An 11,234-nucleotide genomic window follows, 5' to 3' on the forward strand; every position below is an offset into this window, starting at 1 on the left:
AAAGGGACTGGTCCGTGTACACACCCATGAACAAAGGGACTGGTCCCTATACACTCCCAGGAACAAAGGGTCTGGTCCATATACATATCTACGAACAAACAGGCTGGTCCACGTACACGCCCACGAACAAAGGGACTGGTCCATATACACCCCCAGGAACAAAGGGGCTGGTCCATGTACACCACCATGAACAAAGAGACAGGTCCATATAAATGACAAGAACAAAGGGACTGGTCCGTGTACACACCCATGAACAAAGGGACTGGTCCCTATACACTCCTAGGAACAAAGGGTCTGGTCCATATACATATCTACGAATAAACAGGCTGGTCCACGTACACGCCCACGAACAAAGGGACTGGTCCATATACACCCCCAGGAACAAAGGGGCTGGTCCATGTACAGCCCCAGAAACAAAGGGACTGGTCCGTGTACACACCCATGAACAAAGGGACTGGTCCCTATACACTCCTAGGAACAAAGGGTCTGGTCCATATACATATCTACGAATAAACAGGCTGGTCCACGTACACGCCCACGAACAAAGGGACTGGTCCATATACACCCCCAGGAACAAAGGGGCTGGTCCATGTACAGCCCCAGAAACAAAGGGACTGGTCCATATACATGTCTGCAAACAAAGGGGCTGGTCCATGTACACGACCGTGAACAAAGAGACAGGTCCATATAAATACCAAGAACAAAGGGACTGGTCCGTGTACACACCCATGAACAAAGGGACTGGTCCCTATACACTCCACAAATAAAGGGACTGGTCCATGTACATGCCCAGGAACAAAGGGGCTGATCCGTGTACTCTCCTATGAATGCCTGTGGGCTGGGGCACCTAGCATAGGCCAGGCAAAGGCTTGTGAAGCCCTGTGCAGTGACAAGGCTGCCCTGGTGTGGTCGTGAATTTTATGTCAATTTGACTGGCCACAAGCTGTCCGGGTTAAACCTGGTTTCTGGGCGTGTCCATGGGGTGTTTTCAGATGGGGCTGGCAGCTGCACCTGTGGACTCAGTAATCCACCTTCCCTGCCCAGCATGGGTGGGCCTCATCCAATCCACGAGGGCCTGAATGGAGCAAAATGGCTGGGACGGGAGGAGTGTGCCCTCTTTCCTCCTGCCCGCTGGCGTCATCTAGGACACTGCTCTCCTACTGCCCCTGGGCTGGGGTCCACTTCTTGGTTTCTTGGGCTTCTGGACTCAGACTGGAACTGGACCCCAGCTGTCCCGGGCCTCCAGCCTGCAGGCAGCCTATGGTGGGACCTGTCAGCCTCCATAGTCACGTGAGTGGAGTCCCATGAGAGTCAGTCTCCTTTACACATCTCCTATGAGTTCTCCTTCTCTTGCTTCTCTGGAAAACCCTGACTAACATACCTGGACAGAGCGAACACTGGCAGAAAGCTGCCTTTGTTCACTCTCCTCTGCTCTGAGGGTCCTGCACATGCCCACCCTCCATGTCTGCCTGCACAGATTCTCACCCAGACTTTGGACAAGACAGCCTGGGGTCTGTGCCCTCCTCCACCACTGGCTGGCTGTGTGGGCCTAGCCAAGTCACCTCCCTCCTCTTTCCATTTCCTCCTCTGTGAAGTGGGGGAAGAGCAATGTGCCATCCTCCAGTTATCCTGAGCCTGCCGGGATAGAGCCCACGGGAAACGGCCATCAGCATCCCGGTAGCTCCATTTCCTGCTTCTCTGCCTGGACCCATCGCCCTGTGGTCTCTGGACCGGGGCCCTGCCCTCAGATACTTGCAGGCTCATGGAGGAAAGAACCAGGAGAATCGAGGGTTTCAAAACTAGAAAGAGGAGCACACCTGGTCCGCAGGGGCCGTGGAACGCCATTGGAGTGGGAACCTCCAGTGTAGGCAGCGCCCCTTCTCGCTGTTCATGGCGGTTCCGCCGTCAACCCCACAGCCACGCTCAGTCCTGCTCTTCCATGCTCTAGTCCCCATTGCTGGGATACTGACGCCAAAGCACTGGGAGTCCTTGCAGAAACCTCCCAACCCCTCCAACCTCCTGCCACACAGACAATCGATTCAGATACCCTTGGAGTTAAGCCTTTAAAAGGCACCACGCACCAGCCCCCCACAGCCCCTGGGCATGGCCGCCAGGTTCCCCTTTCCTGGGGCACAGCCGTGGCCCCATTGGCCCCCTGTTTCTACTCATGTCACGTGTAGTCGGCAAGCCGGCCCTCTGTCCTTCAATCTGCATCTGGCCACTTGCTGCTCAGAAACATCTGACGGAGTCTGTCCAGGGATCTGGCCCTACCCACCCACCCATGTCACATGACCCCCTCCCTCCTGGTGCATCCCAGACCCCCAGATCACTGTCCTCCTGCTCCCATTGCAGCTACAACAGGTCCCAACATCTTGTCGCTTCAAACAGCACACACTGGTCACCTTACAGAGAAGAAGGTGAGGCTGAAATGGGTCTCGCTGGCCTAAATCCAGGCACTCCCTCGGAGGCTCTGGGGGAGAGGCTGAATCCTGCCTTCCCCAGTGCTGGAGGTGCCTGCATTCCTTGGTTCAGGGCCCCTTCCTCCATCCTCAAAGCTAGCAGCATTTTCAGTTCCTCTCTGACTCTGACCTCTGCTTCCCAAGTCACCTCTGCCTTCCGCCGACCCTGCCCAGCAGAAGTGGTGCTTTCATAAAATCACAGCTACAGGGACAGGGGCCAAAGAAACACCAGCAAGGGGCCCTGGTAGGCAGCCAGCATGACCAGGATCTCACAGCCAGAAACTGCCTTCACGTGGGTGTCTTTGCCATGGCAGCATTTGTCCCACGCAGGCCAAGCAAAAAGAAAAAGGCCCTGGGAACAAGACACATCCTCCCTGGATGCCCAGACACAACTGCCTTGACACCTCCCCACCCCCGACCCACCGCCAGCCCCAAACCACTGCCTGACCCCAAATCAAGCCCTGGAGGTCAGTGGAGAGAGGCCTGTCCCTAAACCACTGCCTGGAGATCCTGGCCTGGCTGAAAGCACGCAGCCGTCTGAGGCGGCATCCTGGTGTTTGGGGGTTCGCAGTAAAGCACACAGCTGTGGCCAGGGTCAGCTCTGCTGAGAGCAAGGCTGCTGGATCCCGGAACGGCCGCCTCGTTAGACCCAGAGTGTGGGGAATAACCGTGGATTTAGCAGCCGCAGCGAGTGCCTCTGGCTACAGAAGCCCTCAGCTTGCCCGACTCCTGCAGCGGGAACGTGGAGTTTTTCTCCCTTTGAACAATCGATGCTGGGGCCGGTCCCGTTCGCCGCTTCCCTCCGGAGCCGCCAACGCGGCATTTCTGCTCAAGTCGCTCGGAGTCAACATGACAACCTTCCAGGGAGCAAAAAAGGCTGTCGCTACTCTTGATTACTTCAAAAAGGGTTTTTCAATTGTGCTATTGGCTTAAAAATTGCATTTTACATTACTGGGGTGAAAGGCTCCCATGTTGCCATGTTATCCACTGAAAAATACTGTCAAAAATCGATGCTTAAAACCCACTAAATCTCTTGGCTGGGGTTCACAGAAAAGCACATTTCAAGATGGTTAGAAACTGTTCTTATTGCAAGACAATGATGATGGCACACTTTTCAACAACCTATTGCTACTTTCCTGCCCAATTTTACCACGGACATCAGCAATCGCCACACCAGCGTCCCTGGAGCACCCACCGCGGGCTGGGGGCCCAAGGGGAACAGGATACGCCTGGCCCCTGCCCATCAGACCACCAGGCTTCCATCGCAGCCTCCTGGGAGATGGGCTTGGAGCAGTCATGGGAGGGCGGGACACTGCTGAGGAAGGGGATGGCCCTGGTGTTGTGGCAGCATCCTGGGCCTGCATCCCAGTGGGATGAGGACCTGTGTGCCTAGACGATGGATTGAGAAGTGTGCAGAGAAGGCAGTGGGGGCTGGTGCAGTGCTGGGGTGGGAAATAAGCCTCTTTAACTGGGTTAACCCCCCAGAGAACAGAAGACACGGAGTCTGGCGGCTGATCTTCCAGACACCCCATCACTGCTTCTCAATTTCACTTTCCACACTCCAGCCATCTCTTAGCTAGATTTTTGTTGACTGAACATATTTGCTCCATAACTATCGATGGTCCCCAACCCCCACCATCTTGATTTCTTTGTTTGCTTTCTGGATGTGTAAAATCAAATTCCTGCACTCGCTTCAGATTCTGGCTTCTAGAAAAGCAGGTAGCTGAAGCAGTGGGCATGCCGCGTCACCGAGGCTGCAGCTGACCCGCGCTTCAGGGGCGCTGGGAAGCACGGCAGCCCGCCAGTGACTGCATGGCACACAATCTGCCTTGTCAAGGACTTTCATGAACATCACAACCATCACTAGAATCAGCCAAGCGTCCAGAGCCCCTAAAGACAAGAGCCCAAAATGGCCTCAAGGGGCTGGCACAGAGGACGCCTCCCGAAAGGCCACCATCCGGCCTGCTTCGAACGCACACAGCACGGAAAACACCAAAGTCAGCGGGCACAGTGGCTCACGCCTGCAATCCCAGCACTTTGGGCGGATCACAAGGTCAGGAGTTCAAGACCAGCCCGGCCAACAGGTAAAACCCCATCTCTACTAAAAATACGAAAATTAGCTGGGTGTGGTGGCACATGCCTGCAATCCCAGCTACTTGGGAGGTTGAGGCAGGAGAATCGCTGGCAGTGAGCTCAGTTCACACCACTGCACTCCAGCCTGGTGACAGAGAGCAAGACTTTCATCCTGATAACCTGGGAGGACCCCAGAAGGAGGCGTGGAGGGACAAGCCTGGTGGACAGAGAGTGTCTAAAGTGACTCTCACAGCAAGCCTCAAGGTCCTGGCGATCCTCACACCCTATTTACAGAGGAAACTGAGGCTCAGAGAGGTGGGAACAGCTAGAGGGTAGCTGAGGCAGCTGCAGTGCGGGCCGGCCTGGGGACCTGCAGATGATGGGACAGCAAGGGGACAAAGCCAGGGCTGTCAGCCCTCACTGCTTCCCAGGGGCCAGAGCCATCGGGGGATCCAAGCAAATGGAGGAAGGGCCACGCAGAGCCACGTCTGTGGCCCTGGGACAGGCTCCAAGAGCACCAGTGGCCATGGCGGAGGTGCCCTGAGCCCCGGGAGTCCAGAGTTGCCATGTCCTTGAGGGACAAGTGCCCCTTTCTGTCCTTCATCCAAACCCTGGCAATGGCATTTCTGGAGTCACTCGTGGGCTGAACGTTTCATGGGGGAGCTCTGCCTCCTCACCTCCCTGTCTTGCATGGAAGGAGCGATAGGACTTCCGGAGCCAAGGACTCCAGGTATCATCAACATCTTTCGCCTCCGGGCAACCTGGTTCCCAGGCTTCACAGGGAACTGCCCCTGAGTCACCAATACCAAAACCACGACTGGGAGAATGTGTTCAGGTGCCCTGTGAAATTTCACAGATGTGGGTGAGATTCTGGCAGGAGCTTGATGACATTCCAGGGGGTGGCTGTGGCAGAATTCCACAGAGGGTCCTGTGAACTCCTGGGGCCTGTGAGGTGCAATCCGCAGCCCTTTGCCCACCTGCAGCAATGATGGGTCTGGCTGGGCACAGGAGCAATGGAAGGAACTCAGCCCTGTACCCAGAGGTCCTGGAGGCTTTGGGGCTGAGCGGCTTCACAGGCTGTAAAGCGGGGATCAGACCTCTCTGGACGTGCCACGCTCACCCACGCATAGACATGAAAAGGGGGAGTGTTGCATAAAGGGTGGTTGGGAGGAGGTGGGGACGGAAGGGGCCAGGGTGGACGGCGGGAAGCCGGGTTCCAGCTCCAGTGGGGAGTCTCTGCGTCATGTGGCTGATCGTACCCGGGCTCTGCTGGTGAGACTGGCTGCACGAGCCTCAAATGCAGGCGGATTCTGCTTCTGCCTGCCCTTGAGCAAGTCCCTTGACCTCTCTGAGCCTCGGTGTCTCCATCTGTAGAGGAGGAAGAACAGCAGCCCCCCTCGGATGGCAGGAGGAAGGGGAAGATGACCTGAAGGGTGGTGATGGCAACATGAACGACCTCAACAGAGGAAGACACTGCTGTTCTCCCCACCACAGACGAGGACCCCAAGACTCAGAGGGACTGAGGCACTTGTCCGAGGGGGGCACAGCTGAAGGCAGCGTGGAGCTGAAACCACCCCCAGCGCCATCTGACTCCAGTTGCAGCCTCCGGGCCCACTCTGGCATGAGTCTTGACGTAGGCCTTAGACACGGGACCCACTGCTATCCCACGGAGCTCTCTGCAATGACAGAAACACTCTGGGTCTCTGCCATCTGAGAAGATGGCCATGAGCCACATGTGGCCTTTGTGCCCTTGAAATGTCAGGGCAGCCAAGAAGCCCAATGTCTGATTGTATTGACTTTTGATTAATTTAGATTCAAGGAGCGACACGTGCTGAGCAGCCTGACTCTCAGTGTCACTGCAGGTTAATTGGGTGTCCCCCCAACACTCGAAAGCCACCATCCCCACCCAGATCACTCAAGGGAGGCTTTCTGAAGAACCACCTTGCTGGCAGCTGCACCCAGTGGCAGTGGGGGGCTCTGAGGGGCCGTGTGGCCCATGGATCCATGCTAAGGCCTGCAGGCAGGGCATGTGCCCCTCAGCCACAGAGTGCAGGAGGAGCTGTCACTGCAACAGACTGCGCTTGCCTCAGGAGGCTGCTGGGCCCAGCCAGACAGGGTCAGCATTTGCAGAGCAGGGTCACAGGTGAGGCAGGGCCTGTGTACCTGGAGGTCCCAGGGGCCCTCGAGTGTCACAGGCTGGGTCCACGCCTAACTCTGCCTCTACCTGACCAGGTGTCCCTGGGCAGGTCCCCTTTGTCCATCTCCAAAAGAGATTGTGGGGCACCTTCCCCTCCTCCGTGGGGCTGAGAGGACTGACCTGGATTCCTTGCTAGGAGGGAGGGCTGACTCCCAGACCACCTAGGGCCCTGGAGAGCAGCCTATGGCCTCCCGTTCCTCCCTCTGCCAGGTGGCTGACCACTCCAGAAAGCACCGTACCCCCCAGTCATAACTTCCTAAGCCCCCAGAAGCGAAGGTGGCAGCAGGCAGGCGGAGGCAGGGCCACCCCACCACGTGGCCCTGTTCTCCTAAACAGCACTCTGGTACCCAGAGACTTCCAAGATTAAGCTGAAAACTCCAGCCTGAGCTGCTGGAGGAGAGGGGGTTGCTGTGGCAACCACATCTGGCCTATTTGTTTGAGTTTTGGAGGTGAGGGACGGAGAACAGAAATACAGCAAAACCCCAAGCGCGATGCCTCCTTCAATTTCACCACCAGCCCATGTGTGGGCTTGAGGGGACAGATGCCAGTGCTTTAAAACTCTCCAAGACAATCCACTCAGGGTTTGTTCATGGCTCTTTAATATCCAGCCACCCAGCCTGGTTCTGACTGTTCTGTTGCCAAGAGGTGACATCAGACACTTGGCAGTGTGACAAGCCAGGGGCCAGGCCAGGCACAAACTGCAGTGTCCAGAGCTTCCCGAGAGCTCTCAGGCAGGGGCAGGGGAAGCTTTTAGCACCGAGGCTGGGGCTGGAGGGGAGGAGGAGTCGCTGGCACAGATGCCCTGCCCTTCCCAGGGAGCTCCTCCGAGGGGCTTGCAATGAGTGTGTGTCCTAGTGCCGAGCACACAGAGCCCCACAAGAGGACCCAGCGTCTAAGAGCTGGTGTATTTCGAGTTCGCATGCAAACACATGGAGCATTTATTCACAAACATTCAGAGTTGCCCTGCACACTAGGCTCTGTGCCAGGTGCCAAGGGCCGGGACTCATGTGATCTCATGGAATTGCCATTGGTGGGGACAGAGAAGCCAAGCAGCCCCATGGTGCAGGGCCCAGAGTAGGCGAGCTGCAGGCTGCATGAGCACAGATGAGGAACAGCTCATCTCCTCTCAGGAAAGGAGGGAAAAAATCAGGGAGGCTTCCTGGAGGAGGTGGCATCCAAGCTGAACTCTGAGGAATGCCTCAGCTTCATGAAGGAACAGCACAAGCCTCCCGCAGCAAGGGCCTAACCAACATTCAGGCCAGTCAATCACGGATGCAGGGCCTCTCCTGGAGGCCTCTTTGGCCGAAGGGGGTTGGGGTTAAGCCCAGGCACAGCCGGAGCTCCCTGGAGGACTTACTGAGACCATCAGAAGGCAGCGCTCCTCTGTCTACCTTTCTCCCATATAAATTGTGCACCACCGCCTGCTGGAACCCAAAGAAGAAAAACAGGATTACACTGATGTCCCATAATCGCCATGGAAGAAAGACAGAAATTATCACCTTTGATCTCACAACTGAGAGGACTGGAGGCCAAACAGTCGTCCAAGCATATGAGATCTCAAGTTTCCAGTTGCCACCTCGTCTGGAGCACCCTACCTGGATAGGAGCCAGTGATGGATATTTGATTGTCTTTCCCAGTGGGCCAGACTTGCTCCTATTCAGCATCACTGGCTTCCTGCTGCAACAATTTCAGGACCACCAGACAGCCATCAGCAACTTCTGGGTGGATCCTCTCTATGTGCTCACCACGTCTGCTGACTCTGTGCACCTCTACATGTGGGAAGAGGGAGGCTGCCCTCCATACCTCAGGAGCTGCTGTCACTTGGACAATACATGGCGTGATCACATATCACATCGGTTTATCTCCTGTGTGATGTGTGACAATGCAAGCATAGTACTTAAGGCGACAAATATAAGTGAATCCAGCATTCTGGTGATGTATTCTCTGAATATGTAATATGGAAACTAACAAAATTGACTTTGCATCATCTCCTGTAATATAGTAAAGAGAATTCTGTTTGCAAAAAAAAAAAAGGAGGACTCAGCCCATCCTCCATGTCTGAACCATTCTGACTGCCAGGTGGGTCTGCAGTCGGGCTGGGGCTGGAGCTGAGGCCACTTGGACACTGCGGCTGAGATGCAGAGAGACAGAAAGCCAGGAGCTCGGGCAGTCTCGGTGGGAGGGGCAGGCCTGTGGGGTGCTCTGGCCTTGGCCCATGAAAGCCAGTGAACTGGAGGATGAGGTCTGTGGGGCAGCGGTAGAGCCATGGGTCTGCTCCTGGGGAGGACAGGGTCAGAGGCTGGCATAGGGACCAGAGAAAAGAGACCTCCAGCTGGGCTTTTGAGTGCAGTGCCAGAGGGGAGCCAGGACTCTGATTTCCGGCTCAGGCTGGGTGGGTGGGGAGCACGTGGGCAGGTGGGTGCCCTGAGGATAAGAGCCCTGGGCAGTGCTGGGAAAAAATCAGAGTGACCTGCAGGATGCTTCCTGCCATACGCCGTGTTAGCAGCCAATGGAGACTGTGTTCATTGCACCTATTTTGCAGCCTAATTTTGTAAACCATGTATTCATCATAGGACATCATGGGACATATCGGAAAGCCCAAAGGGAAGGGACATGCCCACAATCCCACTGGTGCTCCCCAAGAGACCTCAGGCAGGGAAGGGCGGGGGCTTTTAGCCCCGAGGCTGGGGCCGGAGGGAAGAGAGTGACAGGTAACATTCTCGAGCGCACGGTTGTTCTACCTTTTCCCGTGCACAGATGTACTTTCTCATCAGCCTGGAACCGTGTGTTCCAGCGTTTCAAAGCCTGTTTTTTAAATAAACATAGTCTATCGCCCAGGCACCTGTCTGGCATCTCGTAGGTTATCAGCAAACCTTTGATGAATAAATGAAGGAAGGAACACATGCTCCTGGTGAATGCTTTTCTGCAAAACCGTGTTGGCACTGCCGTCAGTGGCCACCTCTTGCCTCGTGCTGTGCGCGGGCCGTCTTCTTGGTCCCTCCTCTGCCGTGGGGTGTTCGTGCCGTTTCTGGGCTTTTCATGCTTTCAGACACTGCTCAGTGGACGCCCCAGTGGCTATGCCTTTTTCCACGTCTCAGAGGGTTGGTCAGAGGACAGTTACTTTGTTAGTGCCCCTGACACATGTATGACATCACTCTCAGACAAGCCTGCGCCAGATTCATCCCAGGGTGGGACGCTCGGGCCGGAGCCCATGCTCTCACAGCACTCAGCTCGGTAGCTGTGTCTAAACTGCTTTGCTGCAGGAAAGTGATTCTTTATAGCTTAAGTCTGTGCTTCTCAACCCCTCTGTGGCAAAGACTGGTTGTTGGAGGTTTTCTAATCTCCCTCAGACCATTACTAGCAAAATAAAGTAGAAAAAAATACTAGTTTTTAAGGCCAGGTACGGTGGCTCACACCTGTAATCTCAGCACTTTGGGAGGCCGAGATGGGCGGTTCAGGTGTTCGAGACCAGCCTGGCCAATATGGTGAAACCCTGTCTCTACTAAAATTACAAAAATTAGCCAGGCGTGGTGGCACCCACCTGTAGTCCCAGCTACTTGGGAGACTGAGGCAGAAGAATCGCTTGAACCCAGGAGGTGGAGGTTGCAGCGAGCCAAGATCACACCACTGTGCTCCAGCCTGGATGACAGAGTGAGACTCTGTCTCAAAAAAATAAAAACAGTTTAAAAAAAAAAATCACACACACAGAGAGAGAGAGAGATTTTAAGCCCTCATGTTTTAGTATGAGATTCAACAGACACAATTATCCTGCCAAATTGCTATAGGGCTTCTCGATTTTTGGACATTTTTATCATAAACTCTTACTAGCTCATTCTCGGACCCTCTGGCCCGAGGTTGCAGGTTGGGTGGGATGGTTGAAATAACTCACCCACTGGCCACTGTTACCAATGACACAGACGACGTTTGCATCCGCAGTGATTTACCTTGCATTTCCAATCCCGCAGGGCAGCAGGAAGGAGCACATTCTTCTCATTGGAAGAAGATAGAATCAAGGCCCAGGATGCCAGGGCTGCAGCTGGGACCCTGTGTGAGCCCAAAGGCCACAGATGTGACGGATCCCAGTCCCCGCTTCCTGGCAGGTGTCCAGGGCTCTGTACTGCTTCCCAATGTTGAGGGACCGTGCCACCCTGAGGAATGAAGGCAGTATCCAAGTTAATGAGGCTTGGTGGTAAAAGCCCATCCCCTATCAGGAGGCCTCCATCTTTGCCCTCGGGTGGTGGGGGCTGGGGGGCTCAATTGGGCCAGAACCAGTCTGTAAAGTGCTCTGGCTGGGGCTTGGACAGAGAACCCTTCCTCCCTGGGGACGCCCTCTAGGCAGGGCTGAAGGCACAGCCCAGGGGGCTCCTCCTGACCCCAGGGTGCCCCTTTCTGGACCCAGCTGCCTCCCCTGATGGCCATGGGTGCTAGGAGAGAATGCCAGCACCAGGGAAGCCCTGGCCTGCAGTCACCCCTTTTTGAGATGAAAGCAAGGCAAGGTGCCTGGG

At 55.5% G+C, this 11,234-nt stretch overlaps 1 pseudogene across 1 annotated transcript; it reads left to right on the top strand.

Annotated features, from left to right (window-relative positions):
* The first annotated feature begins 7,821 nt into the window (after window positions 1-7,821).
* Window positions 7,822-8,772, top strand: LOC118145481 (F-box/WD repeat-containing protein 12 pseudogene; annotated as a pseudogene). Its single transcript, XR_013527279.1, has one exon. The product of XR_013527279.1 is annotated as an F-box/WD repeat-containing protein 12 pseudogene (transcript).
* The last annotated feature ends 2,462 nt before the right edge of the window (window positions 8,773-11,234 follow it).

This window comes from Callithrix jacchus, chromosome 1 (assembly GCF_049354715.1).
Source record: "Callithrix jacchus isolate 240 chromosome 1, calJac240_pri, whole genome shotgun sequence".
Lineage (NCBI taxonomy): Eukaryota > Metazoa > Chordata > Mammalia > Primates > Cebidae > Callithrix > Callithrix jacchus.